This window comes from Rattus norvegicus, chromosome 16, assembly GCF_036323735.1.
Source record: "Rattus norvegicus strain BN/NHsdMcwi chromosome 16, GRCr8, whole genome shotgun sequence".
In the NCBI taxonomy this organism is placed as follows: Eukaryota; Metazoa; Chordata; class Mammalia; order Rodentia; family Muridae; genus Rattus; species Rattus norvegicus.
The window spans coordinates 88802703-88826882 of NC_086034.1; positions in this window are offsets into that span (position 1 = coordinate 88802703).

The window sequence follows — 24180 nt, forward strand, 5'->3', positions numbered from 1 at the left end:
TATTTTGAAGTACTCATTATGATAATCCATTGGTTGAATCTGTTGGGGCGAAACCTTTTTTTTCAGACATTTTGTTTTTTAATAGCAACACCAAATTGGCAAAGGGTAAACAAAGTTTTTTCTTAATTTCTAAAGCCAATCCCAATGGTGATATGTAAATGTTAAGGTATTTTTCTCTATGCTACTTCTTCCGTTCTTTCTAAATTAGATATGTTATTATTTACATTTCAAATGCTATCCCCTTTCCCTGTTTCCCCTCTGGAAACCTCCTATCCCATCCCCCTCCTGCTGCTTCTATGAGGGTGGTCCCCCACCTGCCCACCTACTCCTAACTCTCTGCCCTGGCGTTCCCCTACACTGGGGCATTGAGCCTTCATAGAACCAAGGGTTTCTCCTCCCATTAATGCCCAACAATGCCATCCTCTGCTACACATGTGTCTGGAGCCCTGGGTTTTTTCATGTGTACTGTTTGGTTGGTGTTTTAGTCCCTGGAAGCTCGGGGTGGGGGGGTCTGGTTTGTTGATATTGTTGTTCTTCCTATGGGGTTGCAAACCCCTTCAGCTCCTCCTTTTGGCTGTGAGCATCTGCCTCTGTATTTGTCTGGCTCTGTCAGGGACTCTCAGGAGACAGTTCTTTATGTAATACAGGGTTTTATGTACAGGTGAAGACTCAGCTATCTTTTCTTTAAATTACAAGATTCTGGAAATCATATAGGGTTGGTGTAATTATTGAAAAGAGAAAAATTCAACACAGGAACATACTATGGATAAAGAAAAGAACTGAGAGCTGAAAACAGAGAACTTTGAAGCACTATTAATACCTCTGATAACATTAAATGTTTGATTTCCTTGTCATGGCTTGTATAGTATTTCACATGAATAGCAAAGAAAGAAAGGGTATAGAGTTAGCTCTTCTGTAATTTTAGAACTTAGTTTTAGGAGTTTCTTGTTACTCCTCACTTGCTTCCTCATTTATAAAGATAACGCCAATAAACCTCACTTCCCAGAGGTACATTGACTCAAGAGTATTGGCCTTATATGTGAGCAATTAGGATAGCTATTGTTTTAATCTAACATTTTTCCTAGAAAACTGCTGTTAAAATTTTTAAAGGATAAAACATCTGAATAAATTGTAATATAATGATGCTAAGACAGAACATTGGGCGTATTCTTCTTTGTTGCAGTACAGAGGATCCTGTGAAGGAGTAATCTCTAATATAAGTCATCCTGTATTTGGTGGACATGGTAAATTCTCATTGTCTTCTATTACTGACATGTTATTACCATGATCTCATTATAAAGAGGTTGATCTAATTAATAAGTTATTTACATTACAATAAGTCATAACTTGCTTCATATATTCCCAACTAACACTGAACTGTCTAATTTCATTAAACCAATAAATATTGCCAGAAGGCTAATGTGTGTGATCGCCATCCTGATTTTACCAATTTCCCAGTGTCACCCTGTATCTTTTAAAGAACCGTGTCAAGAAATGCATTATTTTCCTCATTTAAAAGTTTCATTTAGATACTTGGTGAGAATTAATTTCCTAATTATGTTTCTGGTATGACAATTTATTTTTCCTCCCTTAAGGGCATTTAAAGGAAAATCTTAACTACTATAATTTTATTAAAAATGCAGGATCCATTATTGCTGTTGCTCTATTTGGACAAACTAAGATAGTTTAGAACTTTAAAACCAAGTACCATCTGTGTAAGAATTACAGGAATACCTGGAAACCAATCACTGCACTTTCTTCTACCCTCATCCCAAATAAATCAAACTGAATTTGAAATCTTCCCCTTTGTGCTCCAAATCTAACATACTGCAATGAAAGTTATTCTCTGTTTACACACTGTGAATATTACAAACCCCTTTCTGGCAGTACACTCAACCCCAATATCTCTAACCTGATAAACAGGGGTTCCTACTTTCAGGAGAGTAGAACCTGCCTGCAGTCCAGGATGTGTCACTGAGGATAGTTTTTAATGTGCATAAAAATAGCACACCATTTCATTTTGAAGACCAAGCCACATTCCTTGAAATCGATACACTCTTTTTTTTTTAAGACACCATTTGGTTGAACTGACAAATTCTGCATGGTGAGAGTAGGTTCTATTTGCAACAAAAAAACAACTGCTAAGACAAATCCACCTCAGGAAATTGTGTCTCTAACAAAAGAACAGATAAGCCCCCAGCAGTAGCAGTGATTCCTCAGCCCCAGCAGGGGGAAGATACAAAGAAAGCCTTGCTGATGTCAAGCCAGGGCGATGCTTTTAAAAGAAAGGTTGCCTAATTCTCAGATAGAATAATCTATAATTGAGCTCTCCAGAGCCAGCAGGTGTATTGCTACATTCAGTGAAAATAAAATATTGTATTCAAATGATCTGAGTATACAATTCCATAGTGTGGAAAGAAAACTTACCTCCTAACCTTCACATGGGCCTTCTTCATGGCCAGTTAGGAGGAGTCTTGTCTTTCCTTCTCAGTGAATTACTCAGTTGGGCTTCCTGGTAACATCTTCAGATCTGAAACATTATTTATGTACACACACACATACTTCGAGAAAGAGTTAGTTTCTCTCATTTCCCAGAATCTTTCACAGAGCATTCTACATTGTTATGGGATAAACCTGAAAGCTGTATTGACTGAGGTTTTCAGTCAAGTTTTCATTACTAATGGAAGTATTATTAAGATATTTGAAATTTTCCCTTGAGCCTAATCTTTTCTGTTGTTTCCTTAAGCACTAAGATTGAATATGTGTGTGTGTCTGTGTGTGTGTGTCTGTGTGTGTGTACATAATACACACATATATACATATGGGTGTATATATATGTCTTATATTCTATAATATAATGCAAAATATTATGTTTCTAAAATTATCTAAAATTACTTGTGTACATATTCATGTTCTATATCTTATTTATAGTGTCAACAAAATATATATTGCTGAGAGCTTATTCTCTTTGTTAGAGATGCAATTTCCTGAAGTGGATTTGTCTTAGCAATCATTCTTAGTTACAAAGAAAATCTCTCCTTTCTTAATAAATAAGCTGTATGTTCAACTAAAAAGGTATTTTACAAAATAGCCCTATGTATGAATACACACACAGACACATAGACATATAGATACACACACATCTATATATATGCATATAAGTATGTGCCTTTGAGAGTGTGTGTGTGTGTGTGTGTGTGTGTGTGTGTGTGTGTATCTCTTCTTTTTATGAGAAGTATCTTGATAAATAATATTGTGGAAGCCAATGTATGAGGAACATGATTATTTCTTACATCTTAGACACAACATTTTGATTTTTATTGGATTTTTTAAATTTACATTTCAAATGTTATTCCCTTTCCTGGTTTCCTGGACATAAGCCCCCTTTCTTATCGCATCCCCTTCTTCTATAAGGGTGTTCCCATCCCTATCCACCCTTCCCAATTTTCCTGACATTCCCCTAAACTGGTGCTCCAACCTTGGCAGGACCAAGGGCTTCTCCTTCCGTTGGTGCCCAACAAAGTCTTCCTCTGCTACATATGCAGTTGGAGTAATGGGTCAGTCCATGTATATAGTCTTTGGGTAGTGGTTTAGACACTGGTTGCTCTCGTTGGTTAGCATTGTTGTTCTTGTGAGGTTGCAAGCCCCTTCAGCTCTTTCAATTCTTTTTCTAATGCTTCCAACGGGGGTTCTATTCTTAGTTCAGTGGTTTGATGCTAGCATTTGCCTCTGTATTTGACATGTTCTGGCTGTGTCTTTCAGTAGACATCTAGATCCGGTTCCTGTCAGCCTGCCCTTCTTAGCTTCATCAATCTTAACTAGTCTTAGTGACTGTATATATATGGGGGCACATGTGGGGCAGGCTCTGAATGGCCACTCCTTCAGTTGCTGCCCCAAACTCTGATTCCATATCCCCTCCTATGAATATTTTTGTTCCCTCTTTTAAGAAACAGTGAAGCATCTGCACTTTGATCATGCTTCTTGAGCTTCATGTGGTCTGTGTGTACAATTATCTTGTGTGATTCGAGCTTTTGGGCTAATATCCACTTATCAGTGAGTGCATACCATGTGTGTTTTTCTGTGATTGGGTTACGTCACTCAGTGAATGAGTGACACTCATTAGTTGAAGGAATCAGGAGCATGATTTGTGGGGTTAAGGTGTTTTACAGTTTTCAAGAGTGGCTCTGAAATACATGAATCATTTGAGTTTTACTCAGATATTACCCCAACCTTAAAAACATGACATAACAACCTTATTATAATTTCCACTCTCTCACTTAATCACAAGCAAAAGCAAATTACAAATTCTGCTGAAAGCTTTGGTTCTTCTAGACTGAGCATTTAAACATATTAGCATGCATTTTTTTCCTCAAATCTACTCAATCACACATGGTTTCTGTAATATCCCATTTCCTTTAATATTTGTTTTAACACTTTCCCCCTAAAAGTCATACATTAAAATACATACACCCCCACCCTTTATTTCCCTATTCTTAAATAGCATTACAAAGACCTGTAAGGCTGGAAATCTTAAGGAATCGACTCATTTTTATTCACCTGATGTATGTTATTCAGATGAATATTATTATCTCCATTATTCAATAGTTCAGTTTATGCAGCAATTCCTAAGAATGCAGTGAATACTTTACTCTGTTGGGCATTGCTCTATGGCAAGTGTGTTGGAGACAAAGCTTCCCACTCTCAGAGAGCTTACATATAGGTTGAAGAAAATAATAGCATAGTGTGAACAACTGTGAAACAAATGCCTGCCACTGGAGAAAACCCACCCACTTTCCTGGTTCACAATGCAAAGTATAAAATATCATGTTTACTTTTTACTTTCCCCAGAGCTAGAAACACAGTAAGTCTCTGATAACTGGTAAGGAGTAAGCCAAAGTAATATGTAATAAAGCAGTAGCCTATAAAAAGACCATTATTTCAGGTCTAAGTACCCCTTAGTCTGCCTTACATAAAAAAAAAAAAAAAACAATGACTAAGGACTATGTCTGTGTTTGCTTACAAAATAAATATGGTTTAAAATGAGGATCAACTCTTCAGATACTCAAGGGTCTTTAACACCAGAAATTCTGCCAACATCAACCAAAAAACCCTTCAAAATTTCCTTCCATGCCCTTGTGAGAAAAAACAAAATGGCCATGAGGCAACTTCTAGGCTGTCACACACAGGTGAACATAATGGGGTTGAGGACATTCTCTGGCTCTGAAGTAATACCGAACTACCAGCTCCCTCCAGCCTCATCCTGTCCTTTGTATTTTTATGATAAGAGCTCAGTAGAAATACATTTACATACTTTGTAGTCCTTGAAAAGGAATATTGTTTTCTAGTCTCTTATTTTGTTAAAATATTCTCATAATCATTGACTACTCTGATTGCCAAGTTCAGGTCTTGGTTTTGGTCTGAAGAGCAAAATAAAGGGCAATCTAATTTTGAGACCTATCTACAGTTTCACTTAATATTCCCTTTGCACAAAGTCAAAAGATTTAGAAGAGAATTATAATTGCCTGGTACTTAAAATATTATTGAAAATGCAGTGGGCTGAATTTAAAATGTACTTGGAGGTTCAGTCTACTGATTTTTGAAAAAAAAAAGTCAAGTTCATTTACAAAGTTGTGTTAAAATCTTTACTTAGGTTTCACTTGGAAATACTTAAATAGTAAGTTTAAAAGGTTGGTATTAGGTTAACCATTGTGAATGTCAGTATTTCTTTTAGTTTAGGTTATTTTACAGTGTATCTGTATGACTTACAAAAACCAGTAAAGAAGGTCTGAAAAAATAGTTCATCAAGTAACTGCTAATTTTTCAGTTACAAGGACCCTGTTTGATCATAGAAGTTACCTAAAAAAAACACCATGGGTAATAGCATGGATATGTAAATTTAGTACTAGGGTATCAAAGACAAGTAGACCCCTTGCCTCCATCGCTTTCCACCCTACTGTTCTTGGTCAGCTAGAGATCTTGCCTCAAATAAACATAGAGGTCTTCCTAAGGAATGCCATTTGAGATTGACCTCAGGTACATGCATGCCCTGTGATTACAAACATAAATGTGCATGCCTTAGGTAAAGTTACCATTGCTATATTGAAAATCTATGACCAAATAACTTAGGAAAGAAAGGGTTTGTTTGGCTTAGACTTAGATAACACTGTTCATCATCAAAGAAAGTCAGGGCAGTCTGTTTCGAATGAAACAGAGCAGGATCCCAGAGGTAGGATCTGATGCAGAGGCCATGGAAAGGTGCTGCCTGGATATTTGATCATCATGAGTTGCTCATCCTGCTTTCTTTTGGAATTCAGGTCCACCATCCTAGGGATAGCAGCACCCAGAATGGAGTGGACCTTGTATCAATTACTAATTAAGAAAATGCTTTATAGCCCAATCTAATGGAGGTATTTTCTCAACTGAGGTCCCCTTTCTCAGGACACTGTAGCTTGTGTCAAATTGACATAAAACTAGCAAATAAACCACATATGAAAACAAAATACCTGATGTGTTGGTTTGAATAAAAGTGGTTCCCGTAGGCTCATAGGGAGTGGCACTATTAGGACGTGTGGTTTTATTGGAGTAAGTGTGGCTTTTTGGAGAAAATGTGTCACTGGGGGATAGCTTTGAGGTTTTAAATGCTCAAGCCAGGCCCAGTGTCACTCTTCCTTCCTGATGCCTTCAGATATGGATACAGAACACTCAACTACTTCTCCAGCACCTTGTCTGCTGGCCTGTCACTCTGCCTCTGAACATGATGGCAATGGACCTAACACCTGAAATGTAAGACAGGTCCAATTAAACCTTCTCCTTTTGAAGAGTGATCATAGTGTCTCCTTAGGGCAATAGAAACCCTAAATAAGACACCTGGTTAAAATTAAACAGAAAACACAAAAGTAGATATTACAAAGATGCTGTGATCCTGCCCATCTGGAGAGTACTATGTACCCATGACTTACGATGCTCTATTTCCCTCCCACATATAACCTGGGTCTATTATTTGTATTCTTTACATAAAATTCCTTTCATGTTATTGGAATGAAATGATCCTCTAAACACAGAAGCTCAAAAATGGCAACTGATTCTGAAATAGCAAACACCTTTCTCTAAGGTGCCACATATATTTATTTCTTATCCTCCTTCATTACTAAGGTTTGAGTTTTATTTTTTCCTAAAAACTCACATTTTTGGCAAATATGTTCTGTGGGCACATTTCATATAGGAAGATTTTATTTCCAATATTTTCGTTTACTGACCAACTTATTGTCTCCAACTATAAAATTCATGTCTCCTTGGGTTTGGTGACTATTAACAAATTGTGTGATTGCTGCCACTGTCTTTTGGTTACTTAAATTTAGTTTTTCTGTTTGTTTTTCTTTATTTTTACTTTAGTAACTTTGCATTTGTCATACTTTCAGAATTGAATGCAGAATTAAAGTATACCCAAAAGGCAGGTGTAACACCATGTTTTCTCATGTCAAGGAATCATTGTGATTTATTGATTTTTTTCTTTCAAAGTTATACTTGCTACTCAACTTCCTGAAATATTAGGTGTGCATGGGTTGCAGTGAGAAAAAGGTATTAAAATGTGACCAGGATTATAATGATGAGTTACATAGATAGTAGAGAAAGGTAGAAAACCATATCTTAAAATATATTAATCCTAAGGGGGAATAAAAGACTCCAACAATAATTCTCTAGAGTAACCCAGGAAATATTTGTCAGCATTTGGTAGCACAAAAATGCATATGAGAAAACATAGCTAATTTTTATCTCGGCCGAATTTAGTGGATGAAATCATTCTGTCAAAGTTCTTGGTCTGAAGTCATTATTGGTAGATCAAGTTCTTATTCAGAAATCAGAAACTCATTCATCTGGTAGTAGACAGCTGTGAGTGTCATCATACAAATACTCACTGTGTATGGGGAGGCTGGGCACTAGTATCAGGCTACATCATCCAAATGCTATAAATTTGGAAATTCCATGGTCGCTAAGAAGGAATGGAAAGATTGATGAAAAACACAATTATGTTGTAGACTAGATTATTACAAAACTCAGGTTTTTAAATGTAAGTGGATCACAATGTTCTTGCCTGTAGCTTGAGCATTAGTAAAAAAAGATTCTAAGTTGACTGGATAGTTATGTCAATAGTCATAATTGAATGAACAGATTGTGTTCAGACGACATGTCTGAAAATTCGAGAGCATCTGAGGGCCTCTTAAGAGTACTCTGAGCAAAGTTAATTTTTAGAATTCTGGGTAGAACACAAAGGAAGAGCTGGAGCTCAGTAGGTATGAGGTTGTGATTTGAGCACTCGACAGGAAATAATTATATATAAGGAATGACTGCTTTACACAGATTCATTCACAGATGTGTCTGCCCCACTGAACTTGTTGGTTTTATGTGTCAATTTGACACATGCTAGAGTCATCATAGCAGAAGGAGCCTCAAGTTGAGGAAATGCCTCCATGAGATCCAACTGTAAAACATTTTTGAAGTCAGTGATCAATGGAGGAGGACCCAGCCTATCATGCATGGTGTCGTCCTTTGGCTTATGGACCAAGGTTCTTTAAGAAGGTATCCTGATCAGCCATGAGAATTAAACCAGTAAGCAGGACCCTGCTATGGCCTATACACAAGCTACTGCCTCCAAGAACCTGCCTTGTTTGAGTTCTTGTCCTGACTTCCTTCAATAATGAACAGCAATATGGAAGTGAAAGCTGAATAAACCTTATCCTCCCAACTTGCTTTTAGTTCACGATATCTTAGTTTTCTGAGCAATATCTAACTAACTTAAAGACCCACCTTAATTTTTAAACTTATTTTTTAGTATAAATTTTGTAATCTTGTTACTTGGCATCATAAAAATTTATTAATTTGTGAATATTTCTAAATGATATAAATAGAAATGAGTTCTAAGAAAATGAGAATATTCATGAAAATTCATTAAAATAGCATATACTGATTAAAACAATATAAGTTTTATAAATATGTATTTTTATATTATATATGTTACATACTGTTATACTATATTGCATATGTGATATATTTATATAATAAATAATTTATTATATATCAACATATAATGTAAATATATAGATACATATATAATAATATATTTGAGAGAGAGAGAGAGAGAGAGAGAGAGAGAGAGAGAGAGAGAGAGAGATTGAGAGAGAGAGCACCTGCATGTCTGTTTCTGTGTATCTTCCAAAGTTTTAAACCTGGGTAAACTTTTGGAGCACCTGAAAGTGAGAGAAAAATGTGGAGCTTATCTAAAGCACTATGTGAGAGGTAAGAAAATGCCACTTGATGTCATTCTCTTAGGAGATTTGTTGTTCGGGACCTCTTTAATGATCTATGATAAAGACAAACATGGAGAAGTTCTGTGTAACTGTCTAGAATTTGGCCTCAATGGCAGTCTCAGCTAAAAAATAGCTTCTATCTTCTGAATGACCCTCAAAGTTTTGATTGACGTTAAGAATCAAGTGAAGGTCAGCTTTACACCTGCCTCAGCTGAGCCCTCTGGGGCCATCAAGTGGATTTCTTCAGCATGCTTACTATAGCTCAATTATTAGTAAAAATTGAGAAACTGGGAGCAGTTTCACTAGTATCATGGGATGGAATATATTTGAGAGGAATATACCTGAAGAAACATCTATATATGGTTGCTTTAAGATCCAAGGCAATTCCCCTCAGCATGATGGACTCAGAAAACTAAGACATCTTATTCGGACAGAGTAATCCATGAGTGAAGCAAAGGTTGCATCTTATTTCTAACCTATCAATGGAGGACAATTTTATAATCAATTGACTAGGATCAGATCAAAAGCTCTCCAAGGAAAGAGTACCTGGAGGAGTGTCAAGGACGCTTAAATAAGGACGTGTGCCGAGATGAAAATGCTGCTACTGTCTTTGGAAGCACCTTCTCTGTCATTAATCACACTAACAACTTAAAATCTAATTGGCTCCCTCAGGGCACATTTGTTTTCGTTGAGATTGGCTTTGTCCCAGTTTCTCAATTGCCATGATGTTTTTCATCATCTGAGCATTTATGAAGATACTTTCGATGGGGGAATTTCAGTGTCATAGAGTGATTGTAGCCTTGAACAGTGTTTCAGATCCTTTCTTGACCTTCACTAAGTTATGAAAGTGAGGTCTTCTGAGAGGACACGATAGTCAAGAAGTGACAGGAATATCAGATATTTTTAGTCACAAATAGGAGACTAATCATGAAATGTTGCATAACTTTAGTAAGATACTTCTTTCCCTTTATGTAAGGTGACTGTCTACATTGGACAGTGATGTCCATTTTATACATACATCTCTTTTGATTCTTAACATCTTTGCTATTATATTTGCTTATCAGTCTTTGTTATACTAGTCTTATAACTGTTCAATTTCCTGTGTCCAGAATTTAAATTTCAGATGCATGTACTCATGTTACTTGAACAAGGTTCATGTTTTCATAGTGGTTATATTTTTACCTATGAATTCTGTGTAGGGACTGCTAATTCAAGAATTCTGAAAAGCTCTTCTGATTATACTGCCACTGGACAGTCCTTTAAGCTCTGTACTAAAACAGCCAACATGCTTGGCAACATTTTTCCCTATTGGGTTGCCATGTCCAGCCATGGCCTGAGGATTTATGCACTGTTTTATTATATCTTGCTACACCATATTCAATGGATAATCCTGGGAGGCCTGCTTTTTTGTTTTTGTTTTGTTTGTTTGTTTGTCTTTCTTTTCTTTTTTTTTAGAAGAGTTGATCTGAAGGAGATGAGGAGGTAGGGGAAGAGACTACAAGTAGAGAGAGGGGAAACTAGTCAAGTCAGGATGTTATGTATAAGAGAAGAATAAACATTTAAAGAAGAAGAAGAAAAAATAAAAGCCATCATCAAGGCTCCTCAAACTATTTAATAAAACAGCAAGGAAAGAGATATTACCAAACTTTTTATAATAATACAGCATTACTCTGATACCAAGACTGAATAGAAGCATAATAAAAATAGAAAAACATAGAAAAATGTTGATGAATACAGATGAAAATTCTCAATAAAATAATGGCATAAAAACAGCTTTGCCTTGCTTGCTTTCTTCTCCCTACCAATGGGGTTGAAGCATCCTCACTTGAGCTCTTCAGCTTGTTAATCTCCTTCAGTTCTGTGGATTGTATACTGGGTATTCTTTACTTTTTAGGCTAATATCCACTTATTGGTGAGTATGTATCATACATGTCTTTAGCGTCTGAGTTATCTCACTCAGGGTGTTATTTTATAGCAATCGTGTGGGGCAGAGGGAGGGAGAGACATGGGTGGAAGAGAGGAGGGGGAGGGAAATAGGAGAACATGATCGGGTATTGGGAGGCAGGAGTGAAGCCCTAAGGGCCAGCAGAGTGAATAGAAACAGGCAATCTCCAAAGTAGGTGGTGGGAGGACCCTCTAGAATGTACCAGACCTGGGAAGTGAGAGGCTCTCAGGACCGAGATGAAATGCCCAACAGTGGGGAGAGAGAACTTGTCGAGTCCACCTCCAGTAGAAAGAAATGTCAATAAGTGGAGGGATGTGGTTGTCATCCCACAGTCAAAAACTCAGAATTGTTTCTGTCTAACAGAACTGCAAGGATAAAAATGGAGAAGAGAAAGGGTGCTACTGTGTGCTTATTGACAGGAGCCTAGCCAGCATGGCTGCCCTTGGAGAGGCCAAGTAAGCAGCTGACTGAGACAGATGTAGATACTTACACCAAACCAATGGATTGAAGTCAGGGACCCATGGCTTGAATTAGGAAAAGTCTGAAAGAAGTTGTGGAAGAGGGTGATCACCAAAGGAAAACAAGCAGTTTCAAATAACCTGGATGCCTGAGATCTCTTCGACACTGAACTACTAACCAGGCAGCATACACTAGCTGGTACAAGGCCCCCACCACATATGCCACAGAAGACTGCCTGATCTGGCCTCAGTAAGAGAGGATGCACCTAACTCTCCAGAAACTTTAAACCCCAGGGAGTGGGGATGCCTGGAAAGGTGAGGTGGGGTGGATTGTGGGGACATCCTCTTGGATACTGGGACAGGAGATGGTGAATTGTTGGGCAGACTGGGAGGGGGATAACGACTGGACTGTAAAACAAAGATTAAAGGTAATTTTTTAAAACGTGTTTTTTTTCTTTCAGATTAGTTTTGCTTTTAGGTTTTCTTTTCTTTAGCCTATACCACCCTGCACAGGAACGGTATATTCTATCCTAGCAAAGGTTCACGCTCTAACTGCTGATCTGATTTTACTCCTAGACATCATGAGATGTTCCCAGTCATATCTCACATTACTTGTGCTTGAGATACCCATATTCCTCCTGCCACTGCTGTCTTGCTTCCTCTGACTCTCTGATTCCTAACATCCTGGACTCACAGTTCAGCAATGTCTGAGCTTCCAGTTCATTTTCAAAAGAACTAATATGAATAACTTATTATTAGTTTGAACAGTAGTGGAAGGTGATATTCAGGTACCTTCTGGGACAGTAAAATCATCAATAATTCTACCAAGCTGTGAAACCATCAAGCTACAAAATGACACACCTGGCAATATATCCCTGTTGGTTCAATAGTAGCATGAATGTTATTTGGCTATGAATTACATTCTAATTGGATTTAAAGTGGGAAAGGCATAACCATTCCTCTAAATCTGGCCTACAGTCTGTATCTGAAGAGCTCATAGGCACCAAGGTTGAGCCTTGTATAATCATTTTACTAAATGGTAATTTAATGATAGTATTAAAGTGCCCTCGAAATAAGTATCTTTATACCCATAGACGAGCGCATCCTCTAGTCCTCATCAGGGAAGTTTCTTCATGTGAAGCTGGTCAGTTAGCATAGAAACTCAGAAATGGTCAATGTACAGAGATGTAAATCTCTGTCAAACCCCTTCCTCCAAAAGCTCAGGGAATATCACAGAAGAGGGTGCAGAAAGATTGTATGAGTCACAGGTTGTGTGGTAGCACAGCAAAACATTGCTTTCTGAATATGACATGGTGGCTACATGGACTTGGGTAGCTGTGCTCTGGTTGCCTGCAAGGAACTGTACAAGATTAAATCAGAATGAGACTCCATCATGAAAGGGGGCGTGTCCAATACTTCCAAATGAGAAAGTCTGAACAGTTGTTGGCTGCTAGGGAGGGTAGAATCTGTATTTTAATGATGTGACTCCTCAAGTAGATATTCCTACACACATCGGTATACGTTCAACACAAACTGAAACTGGTAGATTATGAAAAGCATAAACAAATTTTAAAAACATACAACATTTTAGCATTGATGTTATGGAGTTAGAGGAAAGGAGTGATGCTGAACTTGAACAAAAGCACTGTATATATGTGTGTATAATTTTAAAATGAACTTTGAAAAATGGAGCAATCTACTTATCAATGAGTGCATACCATGTGCATTCTTTTGTGATTAGGTTACCTCACTCAGTGTATTATCTAGTTCCATCCATTTGCCTAAGAATTTCATGAAGTCATTGTTTTTAATAGCTGAGTAGTACTCCATTGTGTAAATGTACCCCATTTTCTGTAGCTTTTCCTCTACTGAAGGACATCTGGGTTCTTTCCAGCTTCTGACTACTATAAATAAGGCTGCTAAGAACACAGTGTATGCACTCATTGATAAGTGGATAATAGCCAAAAAGCTCAGAATGCCCAAGATACAATTCACAGACCACATGAAGCTCAAGAAGGAAGACCAAAGTGTGGATGCTTCAGTCCTTCTTAGATGGGGGAGCAAAATACAGGAGGAAATATGGAGACAAAGTATGGAGCAGAGACTGAAGGAAAGGCCATCCAGAGACTGCCCCACCTGGGGATCCATCCCATATACAGTCACCAAACCCAGTCACTATTGCTGATGCCAAGAAGGAGCCTGATATAGCTGTCTCCTGAGAGGCTCTGCCAGAGCCTAACAAATACAGAGGCAGATGCTTACAGTTAACCATTGAACTAAGAACAGGATCCCCATTGGAGGAGTTAGAGAAAGGACTGAAGGAGCTGAAAGGGGTTGCAAACCCACAGGAAAAATAACAATATCAACCAACCATACCCCTTCAGACCTCCCAGGGACGAAATCATCAACCAAAGAGTATACATGTACAGACCCATGGCTCCAGCTACATATGTAGCAGAGGATGGCGTTGTTGGGCATCAGTGGGAGGAGAGGCTCTTGATCCAGTGAAGGATGGATGCCCCAGTGTAGGGAAATATCATGGCAGGTAGGCAGGAGGGAGTAAGTGGGTAGGTGGGTGGGTGAGCATCCTCATAGAAGCGGAGAGAGATGAGTGGGATAGGGGGTTTCCAGAGGAGAAATTGGAAAATATTTGAAGCATACCTAAAGAAAATATGCAATAAAAGAAAAGAAAAAATGGAAAAAAGAAATAGGACAGACTAAAACATAAAAAGAGTAGTATTATCAAAACTCTGTTTAGAATTATTTAAACAGGTCCCTGGATTTTCAGATTGTTGGGTGTATTTCTACAGGAGATTTGGGCCACGTTTCCAGACACCTCCATCCCTGACACTGAACTCAGCCATTGCAGGGTAGAATGTCCACCTTGTCTGTCTTCTACAATGCTGCCTTCCCTCCCACCCATAGATTTTGGATTTCACTACTACAAGTTAAGACATGACTATTTTTCTTCCCCTTGTACCACTAGATTTATTACATTCAGCTTTTTACTCTAATGATTCTGGGCATATGTTTAATAACATTGTTTGTCATGTTAAATTTCTAATTATTAATTTGGCTAGTGTCACTCTTCCTACGAGTAACAGATTTTTCCCATATAACTACAGTGTAGATTTCAATGTTGCTGAACAAAGAATTCATTACTTTTTAATAAAAGATTTACTTGATAAAGATTTTTGTGTCTATGCCCTCATATCCTATTAGAGTAGGAAGGTTTCACTAAATTTTCAATGACTGAAATTGACATCTTAAATGCTTATCAAAGCATTCATCTATCAAATGTGTCTGGTATGAATCCTTTTCATAGGTAACATACAATACGGCCTTGTAGTTCTGACAACCTGTGTCAATTTAAATTGGCATTTAAGTGATTATTTGTATAGATTAAATATCTATTACATTTACAAAATATTGTCCTTCTGCATCCTTGTGTACTTGCATCTGTTTTCTCTGTTTTCAGTTGAGCATTTCACACATTTTCAGTTAATTGCTATTATCATTCAATAATTTATATTATTTAAAGTAGAGATTTTAAATATAAATTTTCATCATATCTAAGGGTTCCTTTAAACACAATGCAGCAGGTTATTTGGAGTATTTTAATTATTAAATTATTTTATTTACTTACTTTCCAAATGTTGGCCTCCCTTACGGTTCCCCCCTCCCAGAGTGTTTTATCCCATGTCCTCTCCCCTTTATCTCTGAGAGTGTGCTTTCTTCACTCATCCATGCCCTCACCCACCTCGCCCTCCCCAGCATTTCCCTTCCCTAGGGTATCAGGTCTCTACCCTTTAGGCACATCCTCTCCCACTGAAGCCAAACAAGGAAGTCCTCTGCTACTTGTGTAATTGGAGCCATGGACCAGCCCATGTATGCTCTTTGGTTGGACTTAGTTTCTGGAAGCTCTGAGAGTATTATTTTTATCCTCCTCCTCCTCCTCCTCCTCCTCCTCCTCCTCCTCCTCCTCCTCATCATCATCATCATCATCATCATCATCATCATCATCATCATTATTATAGTTCTCCTTTCTATCTTCTTTTCTTTCTTTCTTTCCTTCCTTTCTCTCTTTCTTTCTTTTTGTCAATTGTCCCTAGCAAAGAAGTGTGCAGTTTTGTTTACAATTGCTTCTTCTATATTAAATATATCATCTTTCTATCTTCTGATGTGGCTTCTGATAGCAAGCACACTATAGTTGCCTTTTCCCTCAAGAGCAGGGTACTTTGATGCTCTAGCTCCTTTTAGGATTTGCTGTTTGCCTTTGGCATTTTGAAGCTTGAATGTGCATTGGTGGTCTTTCTTTTTCATGTTTATATATTTAAGCGTTCTCGATGTTCTCTGTGTATTTGGGTTTCTTTTACTACTGTCAGTAATAAAAGAACTTCAGCCATTTGCACTTTGATATAACTGCTCTATCCTTTGTTCTCCTTGTGTGTCAATTACAAATATGCCTTATCTTTTGAGCCCTTCCCCTCTCCTTCCCGGTTCTTGATTAGTATCTCTAGTTTTTTTTCATTTCATTTTGGCATGCTTTTTGTTTTGCTTGTTTAAAAATATATATGAGATTTGATTTGTACTTACATGGGAATTCACACATCCTTTGCAGGTCCCTGCCAACAGGTGGGTTTTTGCCTGGTCAATAAAAACCCAACTGTGGGCAGGGACCTGTAGCACTAAGTTGTTCAGCATCGAGGAAGATGATATAGATTTGAAAGGATTGTCTTCAGATATAATACAATTTAAAGTCAGAACATAATTCAGGCATAGAATTGTAAACTCTTTAAGTCAGGAGACATGGTAGAGTACTTTACTTAAATTGATAAATAGGATAGACTAGATGTTAATTATATATTAGACTTAATAATTTACATAATTGATATGGTTGTGCTCTATGTTTGAGAGAAAAGAGCCTTTTTTATTGGTCAAAAGGGGGAGATATTGGGGTTTTGATTTCTGCTTACGGGAGAATTCCTATGTCCACTGCAAGTCCCTGCCAACTGTTGGTTTTTTGACAGGTCAATAAAATGCCAAAGGCCAATCCCTGGGCAGGGGGGACAGAGGTGGGACTTTTAGGATTCCCAAGAAAGAAAAGCAGAGGAGAGAAGGGCAGAATCACCATGATGAGAAACAGAGAGTTCAGACTTAAAATTCCCCTGATTGAAATAGAGATTTAGCAAATATTAACTCAGTAATATATAGGAGGGGAGTGTGTAAGCCACATGGAGGTTCAGGAGTGTCCCAGCCATTAAGCTAGTAAGGCGTGTGTGTGTGTGTGTGTGTGTGTGTGTGTGTGTGTGTGTGTGTGTGTGTGTGTTTTCATTCATTAATCCAGAGATCTTGGGTGACTGCAGAGCCATGTGCACCCACCAGGAGCATTGAACAGCTTTTAAATATTTACCGCAATACACACACACACACACACACACACACACACACACACACACACTCATACACACACACACACGTATAAAACAAAATAAAATCTAAGATAGAACAAAAACATCACATTGAAGTTGGACAAGTAAAACCAACAGAGCCCAAGAAAGGGCACAAGAATCAAAAATCTACTTGTTCACATACTTGAGTCCCATAAAAACATTAAAATGAAAGCCACAATGTATACATAGAGGACTACTAGTGTCTTGCAGGTTCACTGATGCAGTTCTCACCTGTCTCCAAACTCCTGATTAAAGAAAATCTTCATTTGTCTTGTGCCTTTTTCTTCATTTCCAATACTGTATCTTTTGAGTTTTCATGGTTTGCTTGTGTACAAACATATGTTTACATGTTGCTGTGTCCATCTCAGAGTTTTACATTTTAATCATAGTTATTTTAAAATTGTGGACCAGTAATTCCTGGATATGTCTCTAATGATCATTTTGTGTCTTGAGGAAATATTTTGTTTTTCCTGCTGTTTTTGTTTTTGTTAAATGCTACACTTGGAGTAACAGAGGAAATGAGCTTGCAGGTCTTCAGAAGACAGGATTTTATTTCACAATAAGTTAAGATTAAGATTAAGATTAAGATTAAGTCTTCCAATTTCTTTTTGGGCTTTTGTGGTCTCACTATAATAATCTGCTTTTTTGCATATTATATCTGAATTCACTTTTGGTGTGCTGTTGACTAGTAGAGGTAGACAGTGATTTGCACACTCATTTTACAGTGTAAACGGGATTGTGACACAGATCTGTGACTTTAATGTGTACCTTAAGGCTTCTCCACTTTTATGAAAGGCATGTTCACTCTATGCACTCCCCACCACTGAACCAAGCTGTGGAACGGTATTTTCTCCTGATGCTAGAATTTACTTTCAGGAGTGTTCCAAACTACGGATACCAGCCCTTTCTCTTAACAAAGTCAAAGTCCAGGAAATCTGTGTAACCTATAGCTATCATGTCTCTGAGTTTCCCACTCAGACACACTCATCTAACCACAGATGAAATTTTTCTATGTTATGTCTATAGCACCAATTGTCCAAGTAAGACTACTCCTTGTGTCAACTTTGCATTTCCTTCCAGCCCAATGTGAGATGATTTGTTCCAGAAACTTGGCGTTCAACTAAATCCAAGCAAGATATTTGTGGTCCATCATAAAGCTTTATCTATTGCATGTTGCATCAATGGCTTCCAAGTTCTCACTTAGTCTGACATGCTATTCAATGCTAATTAGTTTAATCATTTAAAATGTTTTGGACAATGTTGCATATCTACTTGTATATCAGATTTATTGTTAATTTGGTTTTTAAATTGAGACTAAGTAAAAATTCCCTCTTATTTACCGAGCTAATGGAAATCTTGTGTTTGTGTCACTTTGTTGCCAACTTTACTCTGTTCCCACTCCATGTTTGGTATGTATGTATCATGTATGTTATATATTCTTGCCTCTGTGTGTGTGTGTGTGTGTCTGTTTACATGTTTGTTCTTCTGTGTAAGCAAGCTCATACACATATGTAAATGAAGAGGCCAGAGATTGACTTCTGGTATCTTTCTCAGTAGCTCTCAATCTTATTAATTTTTGGATAGAGTACCTCTAATGAACCTATATTTCACGGATGCCTGCACTGCAAATACTGTACTGACTCCCAATCTCCCTAACCCAGACCAAGTCTTTCTTTGCAAACAAAACTTTTATTTCACAGAGGAAAAAAATAAAAGTTTGTGAGTGCAATACACTGCCCAAGCTCACATTATGGAAGAGACTGAAGGTGTCTCTACCTCAATTTTGGATTCAATTCTAGATAATTCTAAAACCTAAGTCATATTTAGGCCTTTGAAAACCTTGCACAAGAACAGAAATGGCAACATGTACAAAAATGGACCATTCTGTGTTAATTGTGTTTGCATGCTCTTGCCTTTTTCTGTGTTCTGTGATATGGGGATGGTGCAGATTTAATTCTTATTCAATTACTCCCACTAAAGTATTTCCTACCTCCATTTTCAACATCTAAAAAGCATGCAGTAGGACACAACTGATAGTGTGGACATTTAGTAGACAAATTATTTTTCTCTTTCTCAAAGCCAGAGTCCAGTGAAAGATGATGATTGTATTGACTAATTAGCTCATATTAAATGATTACCAATTAATTAATGCAGATTATGTTTTGTCCTTAACAATATGATTTCCAAAACTGCACAAATTTTCAGGCACCAGATGAAAGGATGACTTTTTTATGTTGGAGGATTTGACAACACACTTAATTTTTTTGAGATATAATGTCCCAGTTCAACATAACCCTTCACTTCCCAAGGTAAGGGCACCTCTGTTAAGGAAACCTCTTTTCTTAGTGTTTACTTATTCTTTCTTTATTTTTTATATTTCACAGTTTAGAAATGGAAAACACATAAAGTAAAAGCTTCTCCATTTTTTAGACCAACTCCTGAGAGTCACTAAAGCAAAGGGATTTAAGTGGGACTTTCAGGATGTTCTGAGTTTATCTGAGCACAGGACAGTTTGTATTCTATACCTGCAAGCATTTCATAAACACCAATTAACTGACATAACAACCTGGGAACTTGGCTTCTATGTCATCTCCTTTATAGATAAAATGACAGCAACATGTAATCAAGCTATGTGAGGTGAGATATGGGTTGCTTTCCCATAAACAGGGAGAGAGAGTCACAGGTTTGGACTAAATGAAATGAAAAGAAGTCTGATTGGCAGAAACTCTCATTTACGATCTTTGTATTTAGTAAATATTAATTCAGTTTTTGGTATTTGCAAAGCACTAAGTCCAGCTTGGCTCACACACAGGTTACTCTCTGTTCAACCTTTTAAACCCTCATGGTAGGTTGCCACCGAGCTGGATTAATAGCTTCACGTTACTATGGATTCAGAAACAGCTGCTGCTTGCTTTACTGTTGCCTCGCATATTCTTCACATGGCATCTGTCTCCATCCAGATGTGCATACTTATGCACTTAGAGTATATGCTTATTTTCTTGTGGCTGAAGTGATTCCATTCTTGCCAGACTCAAATGGGTTGTTCCTATACTGACACATTGTCTGAAATATCTCATGTCAACATTTCTATACCTATTTCCTTTATAACGTTTCCACTTAAAAAATCACCCTCCCCATCTTCCACTTGTTGTCCTATTATCCCTTGTTGTCAATACCAAATCCCTCTATGAATGTTTTTAAATCCACTGTGGGACATTCATTTCTGACTTTCTTTTTACCCTAAAACCTTGCAAAGTCCCTTGAGGCTCTCATATCAGTTTCTTAAGCACATTAACACATAACTCACTTGTCTCTGTGTCTTTACAAAGCTAAAGGCTTTTGAATATCATAGAAATCTCTTAAAGGTCTTCCTACTTCTATTATTGGTTGCCTTTTTTGAGTTCTCATCTTCTGGATCCTCTTGACAATAAATTTTTCTTTTTGATGCTATGATTTTCTATTTTCCCACTAACTAGTACTCCTCTGTGACATTTGTAATTTCATTCTCTTCTTATATCTGCATTTTCATTGAGAAAAAACATTCTCGGGGTTGGGGATTTAGCTCAGTGGTAGAGTGTTTGCCTAGGAAGCCAAGGCCCTGGGTTCGGTCCCCAGCTCCGGAAAAAAAAAAAAAAGAAAAAAAAAAGAAAAAAAAAAGAAAAAAAAGAGAAAAAACATTCTCTCTCCCTGTCCTTATAAATTGAACTTGTTTATCCACATAAGTACTCAATGTTTGGTAAGATAGTTGCATTTTTCTTAATTGTACATGGAGTGTTGTAGATAGGAAAATATGTCCATAATTGCAGTGCTTTAGAAATATAGATGTAAAACCTTTTCTATTCTCACTAAAATGGTTTTTATTCACATTTTGAGAATCAATTCAATCAACTTTAATCAGTTTGAACTCTGATGCATAGAAACTATAGTCTTGAGGCTTAAGGTAGAAGATAATTCTTACACTTCAAGATCCTGAAAGGAATAAATGTTAAACATTGATGAAATCTTGACTTCACTTTGTGAGAATTATACGCGTGATATCTTTGGCAAAAATAGCTAGACATTTATTTGTATTATGACAATAGTATGGTGCAATACTCTCTAGAGATGTATTTTGTATATGTTTCTTAGGAACTCTCTCTCTTTTTCCGCATTGCTGTCACCTTTTTACCATACTGGCCCTATAATCCAAACTGTGCCTCACATTATGAAGTGTGCCATCAGTTTGACTTAATGAAATTCCAAATATTCTCAGGTTTGCCTGTCTAATCCAAAAGACCTACTCAGTCCCCATCACCAGTTATCTTACCTGTGATATTTCTGCAATGAATGATGAATTGAAATCCAACTGCCCAAAAAGGGTTTTGCTTTTGAAGTACAAAAGCAAAAACATTTAAACATCTATTTTTAATTTTGTCACATTTGAAATCAATTTGGCCTAATGTTGCTATCAGATACAGGATGGAAAAAAAGATGAAGCAGAACTCACCAGAAAGAGGACTGATGGATAAGAACAAAGTGATAGTCTATGTAGTTATCTACACTCATATGATATTGGTTTTGATTTCGATAAAGAACCATACTTTTCCTGGGAAACTGTCACTGTCATATGTGAAATAGCCTTTATGATGTTCTTGTGTTAACATTATGTTACTGTGACAATTAGCATAACTAAGACAGCATAGGGTAGGAGTAGCTTTATTTCATCGAACAGGTTATAATCTGTCCTTGAAAGAAGTTAGAATAATGCTCCCTGGCTTACTTATAACCTCACACTTAAGCAGTTTGGAGAATGCTACCTTCTGTGGTAGGCTAGATCCCTTCAATTCAAATAACAATCAAGACGATCTCCCAGACATATGCAGAGGACAATCTGATCTGGGAACTGTTTAAAATGAGACTATTTTCTCAGATAAATATGAGCTGTGTTAGATTCATATTTAAAACTAAGTAGGATGGTATTTTGTGTTACAGAAATACTGAAGGATAGCTTCAAAGCAACCATCTTATCATGTAGAAGACACAGAAATAAAGCTTATCTCATGGAAGATTGGAAGATATTTTTCACACTACTCACCAGAAGAAAGAGAACAATATGAGAACCAAGGGCCGAGGAAAACCCCCAAGTCACCAACTGATTACTGACATCCATCAGTTGGGATCTACGTTTTTGAGATTCCATATCCTCTCAAATGTCTGCACCATAGTTAACAATCATTAAGCAACAGACTCAGACAAATGCAGATGCCCACAGTGAAATAGTGGATGGAGCTTAGGGACTATTATAGAAGAATAAGGACAAGGATTATGGGCCAGAAGGAAAAGGAACTCTACAGGAAAGTCAACAAAGTCAATAAACCTGGACTGTTGGGGCTCTTAGAAACTGAACCACCAACCAAATGGCATACATAGGCTGGAGCTAGACTCCCCACAAGTGTAGCAGATGTGCAGCTTAGTCTTCATATGAGTCATGATCAATTGGATTGGGGGCTATCACAAAACCTGTTGCCTAGATGAGGGATATGTTCTACTTGGCTGCCTTGTCTAGACTCAGTGGGAGAAGATATGCTTACTCCCCGCAATGTGCCAGGGTTGTGGCATACCTGGATTGGGGGCACCAAACTCTCAGGGGAGAAGGAGAGGGGGAAAGGATTGTGGAAGTGTGTGACCTGGAGGGGGGCAGTGAGTGGGATGTATAGTGAATAAATAAAAAATAAAATAGAGCTGAAGGGATTTGAAACCCCATAGGAAGAACAGAGTCAACTAGCCAGAACCCCCAGAGTTCCCAGGGACTAAACCACCAACCAAAGAGTATATATGGAGTGACCCATGGCTTCAGCCGTATATGTAGCAGAGGATGGTCTTATTGGGCATCAGTGGAAGGAGAGGCCCTTGGTCCTATGAAGACTTCATGACCAGGTGTTGGGGGGTGCTAGGGTGGGGAGGAGGGAAGGAGTGGGTGGGTGGGTGAACACCCTCATAGAAGCAGGGAGAGGGGGGGATAGAATAGGGGTTTTCTGGAGGGGAAACCAGGAAAGGGGATAGCATTTGAAATGTAAATAAAGAAAATATCTAATGAACAAAAAGAAAAAATAAAATAAAAAGAATGTGAAACTGCTTAGAACATTTCAGATTCAAGCCACAAAGTTACATTTCAGTCACTAAAGACTAGTAGTCAACTCTGAAAGCAAAATTATTAACTAAAACTTCAAACTCTTAATAGTTTTAACATTCTTTAAAGTAAGCTTTGATATTCTGTGTGAATTCTTCATCACAAGTATCTGCAAAATAAACCATATTTACAAGCTCTCCACATATAATGCCATATAAAGAAGTCTCTCCAATCCACGTGAGTAAGGAAGCAAGAAGGTAGAAGGTAGTAATAGAATGATAATAAGACTGAAACTAGAAAATCAAATATTAAACCCTCCATCTCAGTGCTCAACATCTATAGCTTATGATGGCATCATTAGAACTACAACTGAATGGATAAACATCTCCCTCCTGCCCTATCATTTTCAGCAGATATTTGCTCTCTCAGACTGACCGCACTGGATGCCTGTTGCTTTCTGTAACATGTATATTCTGGCCAATGTCCTGTTGGTCTTAGTGCAAAGTGTTTTGTTTCTCTTTGCTGACATCAATCTGTTTAACAAAAATGCCTTCCCTGTCTGTAAGTTTAAATTTAATTCTTTATCTCGTTATACTGCATGATGTATAAGTATTTCCATTTGTGCTCATTGAAACCATAAATATAATTAAAAGTAAACAGCAAAACACACGCCATAGCCTGAATGTTAATTACATAAAAATATCCATGCCATAGACTGAATGCTAGTTACTTAACCAGCAATATACATGTCATAGACTAAATGATGTCTTATCAGCAGTATGCAATCCAGAGCCTAAATGCTGTGTTGTTTAGAAATTCACACTTACAATTTCTCCCACATACTGGTTTTAAAGGCTAAAGATCCCCAAGATTCTATTTAGTCAGAGCAATGAGCACTCCTTTTTTCCGG